Here is an 11,406-nt window from a genome sequence, read left to right as displayed (position 1 = left end):
CGCTCAGGGACTCGCTTCGTGCCTCTTTGGCATCATGGAGAGCCTTGGCAAGCTCGGAGGACTGGGCCAAAGTCTTCTGCTCCAATGTATCGCATTGGCTGATGCCTGATGGCATCCTTCAGCTCCTGCTCGATTTCAGCCACCCGAGCTTCGTGTTCGTGGCGGGCAGCTTGTTGGGCCTCTAAATCAGCAGCCGCTTTGTCAGTGGCTGCCTTATCCGCCTTCGCCTCTTTCTTGGCTTGTGCGAGGGCGCCTTTGAGGGTCTCTACCTCGGCTCCGCCAGCTGCGATCATAATCAAAGCATCGTATGAGTTAACCTCTAAATATACATATCACCTCTGATATGAAAATAAACATCAGACCCATACCTTGCGTTTCGTCGAACCGCTTGTTGATGCGGTCGAGTTCCTCGTTGGCCATCCGAAGCTTCCGATTGAGTTGGAAACTTCGGCAGCCTCGGCGGTTGCTGCCAACATGGAGGCCTGTTAAAATAAATAGCATAGTATATTATACTCCTGAATACTATGTGGACTCTCTGTCCGGCTTCTTCCAAACCGGACAGAGCCTCTGGGCTACTGTCTGTACACAGGTTAATTCTTCTATATGAATATAGTAAAGTTTTTAGAACATTATGTCGCATACCTCAAAGCCAGTTAGTAGGCTACTGAAGGCTTCATTCAGGCCGTTTTTAGCGGACTAAACCTTCTCCATAACCGCACCCATTAGGGTGTGGTGCTCCTCCACGACGGAGGCACTCTACAGTGCTTCCTCACGAGCATTGGGCGCCTCCGAATTAGTGGAGGCTGCTGGTGGAACTGGTGCTCCTCCCCCCTCTTTCATAGGGGGTTGCTTATATGATCTCGGAGCCGTGCTTGCCTCCGGAATGGTGTTCAGCTGGAGCCCGGATTGCTTGGGCTCCCCATCGACAATTGTCATGGGGATTGCCTCCCCTCGGTTTTCGGCGACTGAGGTATTAACCTCGGGCGCTCTCTTGTCGGCCCCACCCGCCCCCTCTCGGCCAGGGAATGTCCTCTGGATGACACTTCGGTGTCCTCCATGGCGATGGGCGAGGGGGCTCGTGGTGGCGTATCACTCTCCGCCTTTTCGGGTGGCAGAGATTTCCCCTCCGATAACGGAGTACTAGGGAGCACGCAGGGAGGGCTGTAAGGCAAACGATAAAATGATTTACGTAATGGAATCCAGTAGACCGAAGATAACAGTAAGTTTCCGAATACTTATGATCTGGCCAGGGGCTTCGCCCTGGGTTGTCTCTGGGGGACTACTTCGGACCCTGAGTCCGAACTGTCCGGGAGGGTTAGCTTCCTCCTCTTGGGCACCTCCTCCGTGTCATCGGATGTCGGAGTAATGGGCCATGGGTAGCCTGATCCGAGTCCCTGAGCATTTCAAGACATTTGGGCCGGCTGTGTCCCTCGAGCATCCGGAATGAAGCGCTGCCTTCTGGTGGCCGGCTAGCTCAAGCGGTCGGCTGCCAGAAGACGGTCAAGTACCCGAGGACGGCACCAAGACGGGCAGACTCCTAGCAGGCGGCCTCCAGAGAGGCCGGCTCCTAGCAGGCGGCCCATGACGCCCTCAAAGTTCGCACCGCCATTAAGAAGACAAGACAGGATGTGGCTACAGTGTAGCCCATCATCCCCATATCCAGGGCTTGGCATGGCCACTGTGCCCCGTACAGGCGGAGATCTCCGCACAGCGTGGCACTGTTGCCACTCCATCCTTGACGTCACCCTCGTCAGGCGGAGCCCTGTTCCCATGACGGCTTGTCGGTACAGCGTGCAGGCGACGGGCCCTACCAGGCAGCGGGAGCCCGGAGGGCGGCATGGCCTAACCTGTCGGACCCATGGGAGGCCGGCCTCTAGTAGGTGGCCTGCTCCTCTCTCGAGGTTCGTCCGCCATTAACCGGACAAGACACGGAGTGGCTACAGTGATCTCCCACCAGACGGCGGGACTGTAGCCACGCCCCTCCCCGACCGAGCATGCATCATTAGCATTCTAGCTACAGTAATTAGCCGCGGACCAGACCCGCAAGCGGCGGAGGCGGCCTATCGGCTCCGTACCAGACCAGTCGGCAGGGCCCACCAGGCGGCGGGCCCCAGCAGCCGGTGGAGAAGCCAGCGACCAGAGACACTGACAGCCGGGTCCTACACCTGGCTAGATTACCATTGTACCCTTGGGGGTAGGCCTATATAAACCCCCCAGGGCACCCATGCAAAGGGTTCCCAACTGGTTAGACCTAGACTCACCCATAGAGATAGGAGAGAGATGGCCTTGCCTTCTCCTACCTCAAGCATACAGCTCGAGGAGCACCCTTGTACTCGCTAGTGCCTTAGTGATCATGCGGAGACCCCGCAGAGCAGGACTAGGGGTGTTATCTCCTATGAGAGCCCCGAACCTGGGTAAAGTACGCCGGCGTTCGTGTCTACGCCTCATCCCGCTTTCGGGCACCGGCGACATTCTACTCGCTCCCACCATGATAAGCCATCCATTGGCATATGTCACACCCAACCCCCGACATTTGGTGCCCACCGTGGGGTGAGGTGCACCGTCGTCCGGAGACCTGCTCTGGACGGGACCCCTGTTCCTTCCTGGTGAGCGCAGCCAGCCCGGCACGCCAGACGACGTCTGTGCCGACGCGCTGCACAGCGCGGAAGTCGCCTGTGCGGCGAGCTGCCTCGCCGATCTTGTTGGCGAGATTCGCCTCTCCGACGAGCTCGCATCCGACACAGGCACAGATGACCCCGAGAGCCGCCTCGTCAGCCTCCTCGACCAGCTCCACGTCACCAGCGAGCCTGCTCTGGACTTGGAGTCGGTTGGTTCCACCGACCCGATGCTTGTCGACTCCGACATGGCATCGCTCGACGCGTTCCCCACCAACGTGGTGGTCTACGATGAGCCACTCCCTCGCGATCAAAGCGGCGGAAGCACCGTCACTGAGGTTCTTGTCATTAGCCATGGTGAGCACTCGGGCGGGGACGGTACTCGAGACCCGCTCGAGGCGGCGTTGCAAGACCTGACCGCGCCCATACCGGAAGACGCCGACACCGAGACCCTGGAAGCACGCCGCGTCTAGCTCGTCAAGAGCGCCAATAGGCTAGCCAGCATGAGACGCCTTTCGGAAGCCTACCAGCGCGAGATGGACCGCATCGTCGGCGGCACGCCGGCTCCCGACGGGCCTAGCCGCATCAGAACGGTTTGGCAGTGCGGCGCGACCATTGCCAGCGTATTCAGGGCAGATCGCCCTGCCTATGCCACACCCGCAGAGAACATACGAGCTGCCCAGGCGGCAGCAGACGAGCTGGACAAGCTTGAAGGCGACGAGCGTCGCCTCATGACGGAGCGCGTCCAGCGGCTCATTGATGCGGCCGCCGAGCAGCAAGAGGTCGGCTGCCGCGCTGAAGCGCCCAACCGGCGGAACGACGACCCGCCTCCTTGCCGATATCAAGGCGCGACATCCCGGACGCCGACTGGTGGCATCCGCGACAGAAGAGACAAGGATCCGGCTGCCAGCCGCAGCCGGACTCGCATCAACATCGAGTGCGACCAAGACGGCCGCCCAAGAGCAGTGGAACGACGGGACGGCTGTCCACCTCCCCCTCCTCCCCGCAGGGAGAGCCGCGCTTCCCCGCCGCCTGTTGACCACCCGACACTCGGCGACCGCCTTGGCCGCCGGGAAGGAGTCGGAGAGAACGATGCCCGCCACCGGATCGACCGCCTCAACCGATCCCTGGCGCTAGAAGAAGAAGATGCGTTGGGCCCGCCTTGCTTCGGCCCCCGCATACGTGAGGAGCCGTTCCCCAAAGGATTCACGCTCCCAAGAGATACGCGCAAGTACACCGGCTCCGTGAAGTAGGAAGACTGGCTAGTCGACTACTCCACGGCCGTCAATATAGCAAACGGCAACAAGCGTTTTGCTGTGAAGTACGTTCAACTCATGCTCCATGTCACAGCCCTAGAATTGCTTGCCATTAGTTGAATTAAAGCATCCATGCATCATGTTAAAATTTCAATTTAAGTTGAAATGGGGATTAACAAAACCCTAGCACCCCCTCTAGTAATAATAGTTTCAACTGAAAATTGTCTCAATGAACCCAAAATGGCCTTCAAAAAATGTTCATCATTTTTGGATTGGTCTTGAACCTCTGTCAAAAATATTGCACATTTTTCTAGGACAACATTGGGTCACTGAATTAAATCATACTCTAGTTGCATTTGGGCATTTAAATGCTATGTAATATTTTAAATGCTCGAATAATCATAAACTAAAATGTTTGCTGTTGGTTATATTCCAAACAGTGGCATTGAGCAGTTTCATGATTTTTGGATCTGTTTAAGTATTTTTAATAAAGCCCTAAAGACTACAGAATAATAGAAAATAGAAACTAAAATAGGAAAAGCAGAGAGAGAGAGAAGATACCTACTTGGCACCCACCAAAGCCCACCTGGCTGGCCCAGCTGGCCAGCCCAGCCACCTCGCCCCTCTCTGTCGTCTTCCTCCTACCAGGAGGACGGAGGCGCATGCCCGCCCCACGCCGGCCACCTCCTCCCTCCCTGCCTGCCTGGCTCCTCCCCGGTGCGCTTAGACGATGCCACGGAGACGCCACACACCCCCCCCGACCTCTCTCTCTCACGCCCGCAGCTCCTTCCCTCCTCTGGCTCCCTCTCCCTCTCTTCCCGAGCGCACCAGAGGGCGCCGCCGTGCTCTGCCGCGGCCACCGGCCACCCCACGCCTCGCCGACGCGCCAAGAAGCCCCGCCTCGTTCCCCTCTTCCTCCTCACCAGGACGGAAGGCGTCGGAAGCCCTGGATGCCGCCAACTCCGCCGTTCCCCTCCTCGGCCACCGAGGATCGCCGCCGTCGATTTGCCACCGTCTCCGCCTCCCCGAGCTCGCTGAGACCGTCTCCGACCCCGCTGTGAGCTCCACCTTCTTTTCTCCGGCTCCCCATGCCCGTACGCACCCTCTAGCCGCCCGAGTCACTAGAGTCGTGAGCTCCCCGCCGCCGTGGTCAATGCGTCCCCAGGAGACGAACACGACCAACCCCGGCCCCTGTCGTGCACCGTAGCTCCCTAGCCGCTCGAGGCCGAACTACGGCCAATGCCGCGAGCTCGCTCCCGACGAGCTCGGTACTCCCCAGCTGCCTCCGCTTGCCCCGTTAGAAGCGCGCAATCGCCAGCTCCCCGTAGAGCCTCTCTGCCGCCAATTTGGATGCCCGTGGGCGATTTCCGAGCCGCGCCGCCGTCTCGGGCCTCGCCGGCGTCGAGTCGCCGGTGGGTTTGACCCCGCTGACCAGGGGGTTTGACCTCCCTTGGCTCGCTGACATGTGGGGCCGCCTCTGGTTAATTTTGGTTTAGTGCAAATTAACTCTAACAGCGCAGTTAATTGAATAAGTCGCTGACGTGTGGGCCCAGCCCTGGTCAACGCTAGATTAGTGACTAACCAAACCACCAATTAGTTAGTTAGCTAACTGAGTCACTGACGTGTGGACCCCACACGTCAGGTTTGACCTGGACCGTGCCCCGTAGACTCGCTCATGTAATGCTGACGTCAGGCAGGCGCAATAATCATTTTCTGGAATTTAAATAAGTCTTAAATGATTTATTTATTTCAGAAAATATCGAAAACTTTGAAAAATCATAGAAATTAATCTATAGCTCCAAATGAAACAAGTTATATACGAAAATGATCAGAAAAATCCAAAGAATCTGAATATGGCATTTTCATGCATGTTTGAACAACTTAACCTCACTGTTTAGTCCAAAACAGGATAATGCACTATTTGAATTCATAGTTTGAATTTGAATTTGAACCTTGAGTTCAAATCAACCCAAACCTTTTTGTTACTAGCTGCATTAGCTCAAAACACAGCATATTGACATGTCACATTCATGCATCATATTGTTGCATTGCATTGATTGTGTTTCCTCAGTGTTGCCGGTGTTGTTCCCCTCGGTAGACGTTGTTCCGACGTTGTGATCGTTGACACTGATGAAGACTCAATGCTATCTTCAAAAGTGCCAGGCAAGCAAAACCCCCTTGTTCATTCCGATACAACCCAGTCTCTCGCCCCGCTCTCTTTTACTGCATTAGGACAACAACGATTCAACTGTTATATGATGCGGTAGTTGAACCCCTTTCCTCTGCATGACCTGTCATTGCCACAGTAATTAGATGAAACCCACTAGCATGAGTAGGAGTTGTTTGAGCCCTGATGTGCCTACTCATTCATGCTTGTTTGTCATGCCTGCTACTGCTTAGAGTTGAGTCAGGTCTGATTCATCGGGGATGAATCAGAGGTGTGTGAACATGTCCTACTGTGTGTGAGCTAAGTGTGTGAACACGATTTGGTAAAGGTATTGGTGAGAGGCCATGTAGGAGTACATGGTGGGTTGTCTCATTGAAGCCGTCCTTAGGAACTGAGTTCTGTGTTTGTGATCCATGACCAGCTACATCCACACGTTGGGCCCTGAAATATGACCCCGCTCGACTTATTAACCCCCCTTGTCCTCTGTCCAGCAGTTGCAAGTAGTTTCTGGTGTTTGTAGTTTGCTGGGGGCCGTGCACAGTGCTGACCCGAGGGGTGGGCTGTGATGCGGTAGGCACGTGGCCCGGTGTACCGATTCGCCCGTTTGGTGTCTCGGGAACCCTGCACACATCGTTCGGGGTCGTAAGTGGAAACCTCGGCTGGACTCCCTTCGGATGGAACCTGAATAGGCGATAAACCTGGACTAGGGATTTGTGTGGTTAGTCAGGTCGTGGTCTACACCCGCGTCGGCTTTCGCTTGAAGTCTGCCGAGCACATGTCGTGTGCAGACGCTAAGTGGTGGAAACATGTGTGAAGAAGTACACCCCTGCAGGGTTAATATTATCTATTCGAATAGCCGTGTTCGCGGTAATGGACTTCTGGGTTGCCTGTACAGTTCATAGATAACTTGAAGTGGATACTCTAAAACTCGCATGATAAGTGTGAGTGCTATGGATGGCGTTCTCGTAGGTTGACGGGAGCAGATCCATAGTGGTGTATTGTCTGGTGAATATGTGGACTCGTGTGCGCCACCTCAAGAGAGTTACTTGCAGTCGTAGTTTAGGGTAGCCACCGAGTCAAAGCTGGCTTGCTGCAGTCAAACTCCACCACCCCCTTTGTTGATACCGATGCATATGTAGCTAGTTCTGATGTAAGTCTTGCTGGGTACATTTGTACTCATGTTTGCCTATTCTATGTTTTTGCAGAGAGACGTCCGTCTCACTAGTAGTTCCCCCTCGGTAGACTTCGACATTTAGCTTGTTACCTCAGCTACGATCTTGTGCCCTCAGCAGGATCTGGTAGATAGTCAGGCTTCTCAACCTTTTTCATTTGTAGATGTCTGTACTCAGACATGTTAAGCTTCCGCATGTGCTTTGACTTGTATGCTCTGAATGTTGGGTCATGAGACCCATGTTTGTAATGTCTCGCTCCTCGGAGCCTAATGAATAAATACTTTGAGTCGTAGAGTTTTGTTGTGATGCCATGTTGTATTTGCACATATCGAGCATATTGTGTGTATGATTGAAATGCTTGGTATGTGTGGGATTCGACAACCTAGTTGTTTATCCTTGGTAGCCTCTCTTATGGGGAAATGTAGTCTTGTGCTTCCATGAGCCCTAGTAGTCCGCTACAGCCCGGTTTACCGGAGTCCTGCTAGCCCAGCACTACTGCTCCGAAACACTTGACTGGCCGGCATGTGATTTACTTCGTTCCTGTGTCTGTCCCTTCGGGGAAGTGTCATGCAGAGATATCCGGAGTCCTGCCTAGTCTGCTACAGCCCGGTTCACCGGAGTCCTGTTAGCCCAGTGCTACAGCCCGGATTTTCGCACGCTGTTGACCGACATGCTCCATGTTGATTCATGTATGCCTGTCCCGTAAGTTAGTGCCACTTTGGGTTCACGACTAGTCATGTCGGCCCGGGTTCTCTGTCATATGGATGCTAGCAACACTATCATATACGTGAGACAAAAGGCGCAAACGGTCCCGGGCCATGGTAAGGCGACACCCGTGGGAAAACTGTGCGTGAGGCCGCAAAGTGATATGAGGTGTTACCAGCTAGATCGATGTGACTTAGAATCGGGGTCCTGACAGCGTTGGTATCAGAGCCTGACTGTCTGTAGGATTACCAAGCCAAACTGGTCGAAGTTGGGTCTAGAAATGCTTTAGTTATATAAGGGAATTGATTGTGGATGGGAACGTAAGGCTATTTTTACTCCTTTACCTTATGCCCTTCTGATCTGAGTCATCCTCTTCTCTTCTGCGGGGATTAAGAACTAGGCTTTCTCATCTTCTATCAGGATCACGTGTTACTAATCCGTAGACTTATAGGAACGATGGATTCAAGCCTCATTTCAGTTCTATTACTTCCGTGTGTTGACAGTTGATCTCAGAACCTTGATATTGTGATGTTAAGTGGTTATGCCACCATTTCTGCAGGATGTCTCGAATCTTTTTCTGGGCATTTACAACCGTTATGCTGTCCGAGTCATCCCAGGTTTCTAAACAATCTGATGCATTTGCAAATCCTTCCTTCCAGTTCCCGATGTCCTCTTGGGCCAGTTTAACCACACTAACTAGTGAGTTGAGGTACTCCGTTGCCTCGACGTATATGTTGGAGATATTATTATGGCCCTAGATGTCTTAGAGAATCACCTAGTAATCTAGCCATGCTTTATACCCTAGTGTGATGATTCTGGCACTAGCCATGCTTTATACCCCAGTGTGATGATTCTGGCCATCATTCTCGAAAGCATCCCGTGATGTTACTAGTTAATAGGTATTCTACTCCTGGGTTTCCGAACCCGAGATTCACCCTTCTTCATGTTGTTAGTGTTTGCTAGTTCCCTTAGGATATTAGTAACCTTTGCGATAGTCCTCGAAGTCCGTGGTACTTCCTTCTTCCAAATACCATGAACTGCTTATGGCAGAAGTTCTTCTAAACCAAAAGATCACAACCAGAGTGCTCGTGATGAGAACTCCATTCATATTGCGACCCTGCCAATCCTACCTTTCTGCATGGGTTATCCGGAAGAAACTTGTTGAACTTGTTCGACATACTAATCTATGAATCCGCAACTGAGAAATATATATGTTCCTTTGAGTTGTCTTTCTCTAGTTGTATCCTGACCTCCGTCTATCGAGTGATAGTCAGGAATAGTTGTGCCATCGTGTTCGGCAGTATATATTATCTTTGTGGTCCGTCGAGCCGTTCTATTTCAGAATGACTAGGAGAAACAAACTCCAGTACCTCATCCATATCTAGGGTTGGGTCAAAGTAATTGTATTCCGCAGACCAAAATGCCAACCCAGCTTTTGATTCTGTCCTACCTTGGAGTATTACCATCTTTATATTAAGAATATCATGGGAATTGCACACCATCCTATGGACTCTTGATACAGTGATACCTCTCGCCATCATTATTCATTCCTCGCTCTCCGTGTTATTGTAACTGGAATGCCGACAAGTGAACCGTGATGTGTGAAATCAATACGCGGATAGACCACACGGATCGATGACTTGGCGAAATCCTAGACGCACGTCCCACCCAGTCATAGCCGGCGGACAGCAAAGAAAAGGCGGACGGCAAAGCAAAGCGGTACTACCGCTTATATGCGGTAGTACCGCTTGGGGAGAGAGGTGGCCCCCCAACGAGCCGTTTACGGAAAAAACGCCCCCTCTTTGCCGTCTGCTAGCAGACGGCAAAGAGACAAAACAGCGGACGACAAAGAAGAACGGTACTACCGCTTATAGGCGGTAGTACCGCTTGGGAGAGAGGTGGCCCCCCACTGCCGCGCCGTTTACGGAAAAAATGCCCCCTCTTTGCCATCTGCTAGCAGACGGCAAAGAGACAAAACGGCGGACGACACTTATAGGAGGTAGTACCGCTTGGGCGATAAGCGGTACTACCGCTGTGGCAGCGGTACTACCGCTTGGGGGCGATAAGCGGTAGTACCGCTCCGGCCGCGGTACTACCGCCTATAAGCACGAAAATGATAAAAACCGTGGCAGCGGTACTAATGGTGTTTGAGGCATTAGTATCGGTTCGTAGCACGAACCGGTACTAAAGGTCCAATTTTCAAACTCTACCCCCCCCCCCCCCCCCCCGTGGATCGCCTTTTCAGTTTTGTAAAAAGCAAAAAAAAATGATAAAAACTTCAAAAATTAAAATCCTTAGAGATGTAGTTATGTTACTACATGTACTAGTTAGAAAAATTTAAAAACTTAAATTTGGACATGTTTTGCAAAAAGTGTCGGGAAAATGTAAAACGGCTATAACTTTTGCATACGATGTCAGAAAAAAAACGTATAATATATCAAAAAATTCAGCACGAAAATACGCATCCGATGGGAACGGCCTACGACCTGTTTACAAATTTTTAGAATCCTCAAATTCTGAAAGGAAAAAAAGATATGCTCAAATTTCAGTTTTTTTTAATTTTGGTTAAATCTGGTCAAACTGTGGTCAAACTACTTATTTAAGAAGTATTAGTGTTACTAAATAATTATTCAAGACTATTAGTGTTACTAAATAATTATTTCAGTTTTTTTGAATTTTGGTCAAATCTACTCAAACTGTGGTCAAACCGTGGTCAAACTATGGTCAAACTACTTATTTAAGAAGTATTAGTGCTACTAAATAATTATTCAAGAATATTAGTGTTACTAAATAATTATTTCAGTTTTTTTGAATTTTGGTCAAATCTACTCAAACTGTGGTCAAACCGTGGTCAAACTATGGTCAAACTACTTATTCAAGAAGTATTAGTGTTCCTAAATAATTATTCAAGAATATTAGTGTTACTAAATAATTATTTCAGTTTTTTGAATTTTGGTCAAATCTACTCAAACTGTGGTCAAACCATGGTCAAACTATGGTCAAACTACTTATTCAAGAAGTATTAGTGTTCCTAAATAATTATTCAAGAATATTAGTGTTACTAAATAATTATTTCAGTTTTTTGTATTTTGGTCAAATCTAGTCAAACTGTGGTCAAACTGTGGTCAAACTATGGTCAAACTACTTATTCAAGAAGTATTAGTGTTCCTAAATAATTATTATATTTTAGAATAATAGTTTCGAACTCAAACAGTGAAACGTGTGACTTCATGGTCAAGCTAAACTCCTGAGGGTTAATAGGATTGACATCTTACTATTGTCAGGAAAACAACAAGTGCAGATGTGGAAACGAGAGAGAATAGAACCCGGAAGTTAAGCGTGCTCAGGCTGGAGTAGTGAGAGGATGGGTGACCAGCCGGGAAGTTAGATGATATGAAATGATGAGAGGTGATTAGAGATTAGAGATTGAGCAGTGATTAGAGATTAGAGGTTAAAATAATTTAGAAATTTGAAAAACGGAAAAAAAAATT

The sequence above is a fragment of the Triticum aestivum genome, chromosome 3D, assembly GCF_018294505.1.
Source record: "Triticum aestivum cultivar Chinese Spring chromosome 3D, IWGSC CS RefSeq v2.1, whole genome shotgun sequence".
Taxonomy (NCBI): Eukaryota; Viridiplantae; Streptophyta; class Magnoliopsida; order Poales; family Poaceae; genus Triticum; species Triticum aestivum.
The sequence above is the reverse complement of the archived record's forward strand: the minus strand, read 5'-3'. Positions refer to the sequence as shown.